This window comes from Dipodomys spectabilis, unplaced genomic scaffold (assembly GCF_019054845.1).
Source record: "Dipodomys spectabilis isolate Male_0828 unplaced genomic scaffold, ASM1905484v1 ptg000171l, whole genome shotgun sequence".
Lineage (NCBI taxonomy): Eukaryota > Metazoa > Chordata > Mammalia > Rodentia > Heteromyidae > Dipodomys > Dipodomys spectabilis.
Window position 1 is genome coordinate 2,277,038 of NW_024870848.1, and position 11,681 is coordinate 2,288,718.

The 11,681-nt window shown below is 58.2% G+C and overlaps 1 pseudogene; it reads right to left on the reverse strand.

Annotated features, from left to right (window-relative positions):
* Nucleotides 1-258: 258 nt before the first annotated feature.
* Nucleotides 259-11,424, reverse strand: LOC122119510 (annotated as a pseudogene).
* Between the last annotated feature and the right edge of the window lie 257 nt (nucleotides 11,425-11,681).

Sequence of the window (11,681 nt, forward strand, 5' to 3'; positions counted from 1 at the left end):
TGTGTAAATACATCCCCGGGAATCCCCGGATGTGTCACCAGAAGTGAGAATCCCCGGATGTGAGAATCCCCGGATGTAGGAATCCCCGGATGTAGGAATCCCTGGATGTGAGAGTCTGTATGTGGGAATCCCCGGATGTGGGAATTTCTGTATTTGAGTATACCCAGATGTTTAATACCCGGATGTGAGTCCCCGGATGTGAGAGGCGCAGGCCAGGATCTGCCATAGCCCCAGGGAAGTTGGTGGTTGGGGGTCGGGTCGGGGTCAGAGGTCGGGGATCAGGTGGTCGCAGGCACAGAGCGGTCCGGGCGAGCAGCAGGGCTGCAGGCGCGGGCTCCAGGTGTTGTGTGCAGGGGCGAGGGGCGGGGCCGCGAGGGGGCGGCGCATGCGCAGCATCCGGGCCACCGCGGCCTCCACGCGCCTGCGCGTCGCCATCGGGCCCTGCAGCGGGCGAGTCTCCCCTGGGTCCGCCGTCAGGTCAAAGAGCAGTGGCCGCCGGTGGCGGGTCATTCGCCGCCCCGAGCAGGCGCAGGCAGGGAAACCGAGGCAGGTGCCCGAGCCCGGCGGGTCGAAGCGTGGAGTGGCGAAGTGCAGCTTCCACACCGTGGGGCCTGCGGGGGGTGGGGGAGTAACATCCGGGGCCTCACATCCGGGGATTCCCATCCGGGAATTCACATCCAGGACATCACATCCAGGGATTCGCATCCGGGCATTCACATGCAAGACCTTACATCCAGGGATTCCCATCCAGGACTTCACATCTGGGTATTCACATCCGGGGATTCCCATCTAGGACCTCACATCCGGGGATTCACATGCAGGACCTCACATCCGGGAATTCACATCCGGAACCTCACATCCAGAACCTTACATCTGGGGCTTCACATCTGGGGATTCACATCTGGGGCTTCACATCCGGGGATTCACATCCGGGGGGGCCACATCCGGGCATTCACATGTGGGACCTCACATCCAGGGATTCCCATTTGGGACCTCACATCCGGGGCCTCACATCCAGGGATTCCCATTTGGGACCTCACATCCGGGGCCTCACATCCGGGGATTCCCATCCGAGGCCTCACATCCGGGATCTCACATCCAGGGCCTCACATCCAGGGATTCTCATCCAGTACCTCACATCCGGGAATTCCCACCGGGGACTTCACATCCGGGGATTCCCATCTCATGACTTCCATCCAGGTCCTCACATCCCGGGATTCCCACATCCGGGTCTCCCACCCCCAGGCCTTGCATCCGGGTCCCTGCACGCATGCATGCAGCTCCCTCCCCCGCCCCAGGGCCCAACTGAGGTCGAGGCACTCACTTGGGCGGTCGAACCAGCGCACGGCGTGCAGCCGGGCCTCGCAGTAGTGCAGCAGGAAGTCGTGGCCTGCGGCCTGCGCCGTCCCCAGCAGCGCGGGCATCAGGTCCCGGCCGTCCACCTCCCTGCGGGACCCGGATGTGCAGGCTTCTGGGCACTCAGAGACCCGGATGTGCAGGCCAGAGCCCCCAGAAACCCGGATGTGCAGGCCAGAGATCCCAGAGACCTGGATGTCAAGGCTTGAGCCTTTAGAGACCCGGATGTGCAGGCTTCTGAGCCCTCAGAGACCTGGATGTGCAGGCTTCTGAGGCCTTCAAGACCCGGATGTCCAGGCTCCTGAACACTCAGAGACCCGGATGTGCAGTCTTCTGAGCGCTCAGAGGCCCGGATGTGCAGGCCAGAAATCCCAGAGACCCAGATGTCCAGGTTTCTGAGCCCCCAGAGACCCGGATGTGCAGGTCTAAGACCCAGGCCTCTGGTCTTAGAGACCTGGATGTGCAGGCCTGAGGCCTCAGAGACCCAGATATCCAAGCTTCTGAGCGCTCAGAGACCCGGATGTGCAGGCCTGAGATCCCAGAGTCCCGGATGTGCAGGCCTGAGCCCTCAGAGACCTGGATGTCCAGGCCTGAGACCTGGGCCTAGGTACTCAGAGACCTGGATGTGCAGCCCTGATGCCTTAGAGACCCGGATATGAAGGCCTGAGTCCTCAGAGAACCAGATGTCCAGGCTTCTGAGTGCTCAGAGGTCCAGATTTGCAGGCCTGAGCCCTTAGTTACCCGGATGTAAAGGCTTCTGAGCCCCCAGAGACCCGATGTCAAGGCCTGAGCCCCGGGTCTTGGGTCTTAGAGACCCGGATGTGCAGGCTCCTGAGCCCCCAGAGACCCGGATGTGCAGGTCTGAGCCCTCAAAGACCCAGATGTGCAGGCTTCTGAGCAACCAGAGACCCGGATGTGCAGGCCTCAGCCTCCCCCCCCTCGGGATCCCCGAGGCCCCGGATGACCCCCCTTCTCCTCCACCCCGTGGGGACCCAGGCAGGCGAACTCCTACCTGTCCGCTGGAACCCAGCCCCCGGCCAGGCGCACCACGGTGGGGAACAGGTCCATGAGGCTGGTGGGCTCAGGCACCAGGCGCCCTGCGGGCAGGGTCCCGGGCCAGCGCACCAGCCCAGGGACCCGGATGCCGCCCTCCCAGCCGCCCATGCCTTTGCCACCTGCAAGGGGGGGCGGAGGGCAAAGGTCAAGGGGCGGGGTCGGGCTGCGTGGGAGGCCCCGCCCACCCTGCCTCAGTTTCCCCCTCGCCTCGGTGCACGCCGTTGGAACCCCCGAGGCGGGCGCCCCCAACCCGGGCCTCCAGTGAGGCACCGTGGTCCGACGTGAAGTAGACGAGGGTGCGGCGCCCCAGCCCCGCACCGTCCAGCGCTGCCAGCAGTCGCCCTGCGGGGGGGGGGGGGGGGGGGGGGAAATGGGTCCGTGCCTCAGTTTACCCCCAGCATCCACAGTGCCTCAGTTTACCCAACATGCATCATGACTCAGTTTACAAATTTCCATCGTGCTTCAGTTTATCCTCAATGCCCAGTGACTTAGTTTACCCAACAGGCACCCACCGTGCCTCAGTTTACCCCCAACGCTCACCGGGCCTCAGTTTACCCAAATGCACTGTGCCTCAGTTTACCCCCAACATGCACTGTGCCTCAGTTTACCCAAATGCACTTTGCCTCAGTTTACCCAAGTGCACCGTGCCTCAGTTTACCCTAAACATGCACCGTGCCTCAGTTTACCCCTATATTTGGGCCTCAGTTTACCCAAGTGCACCGTGCCTGTTTACCCAAATGCACCGTGCCTCAGTTTACCCCAACCCGCTGACCCCGTCCCCGTGCCTCAGTTTACTCCCATCCCGGTGCCTCAGTTTACTCAACCCACTCACCTCGTCCCCGTGCCTCAGTTTACCCAACATGCACCATGTCTCAGTTTACCCAACATGCCCAGTGACTCAGTTTACCCAACATGCACCATGCCTCAGTTTACCCAAATACACCGTGCCTCAGTTTACCCCAATACCCAGTGACTCAGTTTACCCAACATGCACCGTGCCTCAGTTTACCCCTATACTCGGGCCTCAGTTTACCCACATCCACCGTACCTCAGTTTACCCAAATGCACCGTGCCTCAGTTCACCCTGAACATGCACCGTGCTTCAGTTTACCCAACATGCACCGTGCCTCAGTTTACCCAAGTGCACCGTGCCTCAGTTTACCCCCAACATGCCCAGTGACTCAGTTTACCCAAATGCACCATGCCTCAGTTTACCCAAACCCCATGCCTCAGTTTATCCCCAACACACTGACCCCGTCCCCGTGCCTCAGTTTACCCAAATGCACCGTGCCTCAGTTTACCCCAACCCATTGACCCCGTTCCCATGCCTCAGTTTCCCCCATCCCGCTCACCCCATCTCTGTGCCTCAGTTTCCCCCAACCCACTCACCCCACCCCTGTGCCTCAGTTTCCCCATCCCGCTCACCCCGTCCCCATGCCTCAGTTTCCCTATCCTGCTCACCCCACCCCCGTGCCTCTGTTTCCCCCATCCCACGCACCATGCCTCAGTTCCTGCCCCCCCCCGCACTCACCCACCATCCAGTCAAGCTCCTCCACGTTGTCGCCGTAGGCGCCGTGCGCGCTGCGGCCCCGGAAGGCAGGTGAGGTGACCAGCGGGACGTGGACGTGGAGGAAGGAGACGAGGAGGAGGAAGGGGCGGGCCTGGTGCCTGCGGATCCACGTCAGACCCCGCCCCCACCATCAATAACCTCACTGATAACCGACCTGATCAGGTATTGCCAATAATCGATCAGATGATCGATAATTGATCCTGATCTGATCAGATATTACCAATAATCGATCCTGATCTGATCGATAATACCAATAATCGATCATGATCTGATCGATAATACCAATAATCAATAGTGATCTGATCAAAAATACCAAAATCGTGATCCGATCAGTTATTACCAATAATCAAACAGATCTGATCAGTTATTACCAATAATCAAACATCTGATCGATATGACCAATAATAGAACATGAGCTGATCAGATATTACTAATAATCGAACAGGATCTGATCAATAATACCAATATTCGATTGTGATGTGATCGATAATACCAATAATCGAACATCATCTGATCGATAATACCAATAATTGAACATGAGCTGATCAGTTATTACCAATAATCGAACATCATCTGATCAGTTATTACCAATAATCGATCATGATCTGATCAATACTACCAATAATCGATCATGGTCTGATCTGAGGTTTACCAGATGTCTCTACAGATCTACTAGATGGAACATCCGGGGACCTGAGGTCTACCAGATGTCTATAGAGATCTACTGGATGTACATCCAGGGATCTAAGGTCTACCAGTTGACTATAGAGATCTAGTAGATGGAATTGGTCCCCCTCCCCGACCCCAGGCTGACCTGTGGATGAAGGCCTCAGCCTCCCGCAAGAAGAGCCCCGCGCTGGCCTCAAACCTCAGAGGCTGCTGGACGACCTGGTGATCCCTCATCAGGAAGCAGTCAGCATGGACGATGAAGATACCCAGGAGGCGGGAGGTGCAGGCCAGGAGCAAGGCCCCACATCCGGGGCCCAGCACCCAGGGCACCCAGCGCAGGCCCAGCAGGCCCGTGACCTTCCCAGCGGCCAGGCAGAGCAGGGAAAGCAGCAGCAGCTGAGCCCCCAGGTCCAGGGGCCCTTGCAGACGCACTCGCTTCTCCGAGGGCTCCGCTTGCAGTCAGTCCCCCATCAGGGTGAAGGGGACCCCGAAGAAGGAGTCAAACCCGTGGTTCAGGGGGTGGTGGCAGTGGTCAGTGGGGGACTCACAGTTGAGGCCCAGGTGCCATTTGCCTGGAGGGGAAGAGATGGATGGATGAGTGAATGGATGGGTGGATGGATGGGTGGATGGATGGGTGGGTGGATGGTTGGGTGGGTGGATGGGTGGGTGGATGGATGGATGGATGGATGAATAGGGGAATGGGTGGGTGGATGGATGGATGGATGGATGAATAGGTGGATGGGTGGATGGATGGATAGATGAGTGGATGGATGGATGGATGGGTGGATGGGTGGATGGATGGATGGATGGATGGATGGGTGGATGGATGGATGGATGGATGGATGGGTGGATGGATGGATGGATGGGTGGATGGATGGGGGATGGGTGGATGGATGGATGGGTGGATGGATGACTTCTCTCTTACCTATGAGGCCGGTGGCATATCCCTGCTCCTGCAGGATCTTGGCGAAGGTGATCTCGGAGGTGGGCAGCCCGCCCGACACGGCTGCCCACTGCAGCACGCGCGCCCCGTTGGTGGTCACCATGCCTTCCAAGAGAGAGGAGAAGGACCCTAGGTCAGTGATGATGGCGTCCCGGGTCAGGAGGGGGTATCTAGCACCTTCAGGGGGAAGGCCTGCTGTGTCTGGGATAGCCTGGGACCTGCGCACCCGGGGTGGAAAGGACCCCAGCCCTGTGAGCCCCCGGGGGAAACCAATATGGCATCACTTCCGGTTTCCTGGCGTTTCAGGGGGGAAGTCCCAGAGTCTCAGGAATTTGAACCTGAGATCCTCAGAGTAGTCCTCCCCTCCCTCTGATGGACCTCAGTGCCCTAGATGTTGAGCCTCAGTTCCCTGGATGTTGGACCTCAGGTCCCCGGATGTTTGATGTTAGTATCCCGGATGTTGGCCCTCAGATCCCCGGATGATGGAGTTCAGTGCCCTGTATGGTGGATATCAGGACCCCAGATGTTGGACTTCAGTTACCCAGATGTTGTAGCTCAGTTCCCTGGATGTTGGATCTTACAACCCCGGATATTGGAGCTCAGATTCGAGTATGTTGGCCCTCAGATCCCCAGATGTTGGAGCTCTGTTCCCTGGATGTTGGGGCTTAGGTTCCCGGATGTTGGATCTTAGTACCCCGGATGGTGGATGTCAGGTCCTCGGATGTTGGAGTTCAGTTCCCAGAATGTTAGGCCTCAGATCCCCGGATGTTGGATCTTAGTACAATGGATGTTAGAGATAAGGTCCCCAGATGTTAGAGTTCAGTGCCCCGGATGTTGGTGCTCAGATCCCCGGATGTTGGATCTTAGTAACTGGATGTCAGAGATGAAGTCCCTGGATGTTAGAGCTCAGTGCCCTGGATGTTGGTGCTCAGTTCCCCGGATGTTAGGCTTTAGATCTCCGATGTTGGGTCTCAGATCCCCAGATGTTGGATATCAGGTCCATGGATGTTGGATCTTAGTACCCCGGATGTTGGCTCTCAGATCCCCGGATGTCCCGCCCCCACCTCCCCCCCACCGCCCCCTCCATTCCCCAAATGTCCCACCCCCCCATACCGACCCAGGCGCACAGGGTAGCGTCCCGTCAGGAAGGCCGCACGGCTCGGGCTGCAGACGGACGCTGCCGCGAGGTGCTGGGTCAGCCGCACGCCGTCCCGGGCCAGGCCGTCCAGGTGCGGGGTGCTGTGGGGGGAGAGGAAAACTGAGTCACAGCCTAGAACATACGGGGACCTGGGGTCTAACATCCGGGGATCTAATGCACAACATCCCAGGAGCTGAACTCCAACATCCAGGGCCCTGAGATCCCACATCCGGGGATCTAAGATCCAACATCCGGGGACTTGAGATCCCACATCCGGGATACTAAGATCCAACATCTGGGGACCTGAGGTCCAACATCCTGGGATCTAAGGTCCAACATCTGGGGCCCTGAGATCCCACATCCAGGGTACTAAGATCTATATCTGTGGACTGGACTCCTACATCCGGGGATCTAAGGCCCAACATCCGGGGACCTGAGGGCCTACATCCGGACAACTAAGATCCAACCTCTGGGACCTGAGCTCAAACATCTGGGTACCTGGTCTCCAACATCTGGGACACTAAGATCCAACATCCAGGGATCTGATATCCAACATCCGGGGGCCTGATCTCCAACATCTGGGGTACTAACATCTAACATCTGGGAACCTGATTTCCCACATCTGGGTTATACTAAGATTTAACATCCGAGGACCTGATCTCCAACATCCGGGGCACTAACATCCCACATCCAGGGATCTGATATCCAACATCCGGGGACCTGATCTTCAACATTCAGGGAACTGAGATCTAACATCCTGGGAATTGAACTCCAACATCCGGGGACCTAACATCCAACATCCGGGGACCTGAGGTCCACTAGATGTCTATACAGTTCTCCTGGTGGAACATCCGGGGAACTGAGCTCTAACATCTGGGGTACTAACATGTAACATCCGGGGACCTGATATCCAACATCCGGGGCAGTAAGATTCAACATCCGGGGACCTGATCTCCAACATCGGGGACCTGATCTCCAACATCCGGAGCACTAACATCTAACATCCGGGAACCTGATTTCCCACATCCGGGACATTAAGATCTAACATCCGTGGACCTGTCCTTCAACATCCAGGGCACTAACATCCCACATCCGAGGATCTGATATCCAACATCCGAGGATCTGATATCCAACATCCGGGGTACTAACATCTAACATCGGGGACCTGATATCCAACATCCAGGACACTAATATCTAACATCCAGGCACCTGGGCTCCTACATCCAGAGGAATAAGATCCAACATCCGGGGCACTGAGCTACAACATCCAGGGTACTAATAGCTAACATCCGGGGACCTGAGCTCCCACATTCGGAGCACTAACCTCCAACATCTGGGGACCTGAGCTCCTACATCTGGGGCACTGAAGTCCAATATCTGGGGACATAATCTCCCACATCCGGGGTACTAAGATTTAACATCCAGGGACCTGATATCCAACATCCAGGGCACTAACATCCAACATCCGGGGACCTAGTCTCCAACATCCGGGGTACTAACATCCAACATCCAGGGAACTGAAGTCCAACATCCGGGAACCTGATTTCCCACATCCGGGGTATTAAGATTTAACATCCGGGGACCTGATATCCAACATCCGGGGCATTAAGATCCAACATCCGGGGACCTGGTCTCCAACATCCGGGGACCTGGTCTTCAAATCCGGGGTACTAACATGTAACATCCGGGGACCTGATATCCAACATCCGGGGCACTAAGATCCAACATCCGGGGATTTGATATCCAACATCCACGATACTAACATCCAACATCCGGGGAACTGAGTTACTAGATGTCTATACAGTTCTCCTGGTGGAACATCCAGGGATCTGAGCTCCCACATCCGGGTAACTAAGGCCCTACATCCGGGCCTCCCCCTCTGCTCACCGCAGGCTGCGGTTCCCGAAGCTGCCCAGGTCGCCCAGGCCCAGGTCGTCGGCCAAGAGCAGCAGGAAGTTGGGGCGCGAGGGGGCGGGGCCTGCGCAGGGGACAGGGGGGAGGAGGAGGAGGAGGAAGGCGAGGGGTGGGGCTGCGCAGCTGCTGTGCGACCTGAGGAGGAGAGAGAGGAGGAGGAGGGGTGGATGGGTGGATGGATGGGTGGATGGATGGATGGATAGGTGGATGGGTGGATGGATGGATGGATGGGTGAATGGATGGGTGGATGGATGGATGGTTGGATGGATAGGTGGATGGGTGGATGGATGGATGGATGGATGGGTGGATGGATGGATGGTTGGATGGATGAGTGGATGGGTGGATGAGTGGATGGATGGATGGGTGGATGGGTAGATGGATGGATGGGTGGATGGGTGGATGGATGGATGGGTGGGTGGATGGATGGATGGGTGGATGGATGGATGGGTGGGTGGGTGTATGTATGGATGGGTGGGTGGATGGATGAATGGATGGATGGGTGGATGGGTGGATGGGTGGGTGGATGGATGGATGGATGGATGAATAGGTGGATGGGTGGATGGATGGATGGATGGATGGGTGGATGGATGGGTGGATGAATAGGTGGATGGGTGGATGGATGGATGGATGGGTGGGTGGATGGATGGTTGGGTGGATGGGTGGGTGGATGGATGGGTGGATGGATGGGTGGATGGATGGATGGGTGGATGGGAGGAGGGATGGGAGGACTCCCCCTCCCTCCAGGCCCTCTCCTGACCAACATGGCGCCCAGGATTGCATCCTTCCCATGATGCTCCCCGTTTCCTGGAAGAGAAGGCCGGAAGCAGGAAGTGGGGAAGAGCTGAGGAACATCCGGCCACCCCAGGGCCAGGCTGCTGTTGCCCCCACCAGTACATCAGCCCCTCACCTTGTCTTTCCAGGCTTGTGGCAGGGCCCTGCAGCCCCCACCCCAGGGCATGGTGGGACATCCGGGGGGGCTCCAAAAAGCAATCGAAGCCCCCCCACCCCGGGTCCCCACACCTCTCCCCGTGTTCCCCAGAGGACGAACTCACATCCACAGTTCTCTGCCATCAGCGCCTGGGCCTGCTGCTCTCCCTGCCAGCCAGGAAGCTCGCAGGGGTCAAATGTCCACGTCACTCCAGCAGCCAGAACTCCACAACCCCCCTCCAAAATAAAAGTCCCCTTGTTCCTTGGAAAGGAACAGGATGTGGTGCTGAAGGGGAAGGCAGGGAAGAAAGGGAAAAGCCTGGAGTTGCTGGGCTGGGCGCCAAGAAATTGCCAGGCCTGGCAGAGGCAGGAGGAAGGGGAGGAGGGAAACCTCGAGAACTACATGGAGGGCTGCAATAAGAGTCAGGACCGTCAGGGAGCGTGGCCTGTGCCCAGGGGGCGTGGCCTGTGCTCAGTAGGGCGTGCCAGAGCTCAGGAGGGTGTGGCCTGGGCTGGGGAGGAAGTGAGGGACTCAGGAGGGCTTGGCCTGCGCTGGGGGGCGGAAGTGAGGAAGAATTCCATCCAGAAGCAGCATGGCTGCTTTATTGCCTCCGAGTCTGGGAAAGGACCCCAACGGCCAAAGCGCAACTGGAGCCCGGGGCCAAGGTGTGGAGTGCCCGCTCCGCCCACATCTGGGTTCCACCTCTCACATCTGGGTCTCAACCCCTCACATCTGGGTCCCAACCCTCACATCCGGGTCCAAACCCCTCACATCCGGGTCCTGGCGCCTGCCAGTGGACCTGGAGTTAAGTAACATCCTGGTACTCGCCTCCACATCTGGGTTCCCGTACCTGGAGATCCCTAACATCTGGGTACCGACCCCACATACGGGTTCACGGACCTGGAGGTCCCTAACATCTGGGTACTCACCCCACATCCAGGTTCATGGACCTGGAGGTCCCTAACATCTGGGTACTCACCCCACATCCAGGTTCATGGACCTGGAGGTCCCTAACATCTGGGTAGTTCCCATTCCACATCTTGGTCCTGGACCCTCAGTGGATGTGGAGGGACCTGACATCCGGGATCCCCACACCACATCTGGGTCCTAGACCCTGTCAGTGGAAGGAGAGGAGCATGACATCCGGGACTCCACACGCCACAGCCAGGCCTGTGGATGTGATATCCGGGTCCTGCCCAGCACATATCTGGGTCCCTGCCACAGTCCACATCCAGGTTAATGGACGCGGACTTACATAACATCCGGGTTCCCCATGCAACATCCGGGTCCTGGCCCCTCAGTGGACCTGGAGATAGGTGACATCCGGGTCCCCCAGTCCACATCCGGGTCCTGGCCCCTCAGTGGACCTGGAGATAAGTGACATCTGGGTCCCTGACGCCACATCCGGGAGAGTGGACACGGAGGAGGGTGACATCCGGGTCCCCCAGTCCACATCCGGGTCCTGGCCCTTCAGTGGACCTGGAGATAAGTGACATCCGGGTTCCCCAGGCCACATCTGGGTCAGTGGACACGAATGAGGGAGACATCCGGGTCCCTCCCAGTCCACATCCGTGTACTGGCCCCTCAGTGGACATGAAGGAAGGTGACATCCGGGTCCCTCCTAGTCCACATCCAGATCCTGACCCATCAGTGCATCTGGAGGAAAGTGACATCCGGTTTCTCCATGCCACATCCGGGTCAGTGGACATGGAAGAAAGTGACATCCGGGTCCCTTCTAGTCCACATCCGGGTCCTGGCCCCTCAGTGGACCCGGAGATAGGTGACATCCGGGTTTCTCCCAGTTCACATCTGGGTCCTGGCACCTCAGTGGACCCAGAGATAGGTGACATCTGGGTCTTTCCCAGTCCACATCCGGGTCCCTCCCAGTCCACATCCGGGTCCTAGCCTCTCCGTGGCCTCTGGTCGGACTGCAGCTTCTGTACAGCACATGCAGGTTTGGAGCCCCACATCCGGTCATCTTCCGGCTGGGGCCCAGGAGTCTTGCTGGAGCCGGACATCCGGGTCTCACGCGCTTTCCCGGCAACCGAACCCAGCGGCCTAAAGGCAGGAATGAAGCCCCACATCCGGGTCTTCTCGGTCTGTTGCC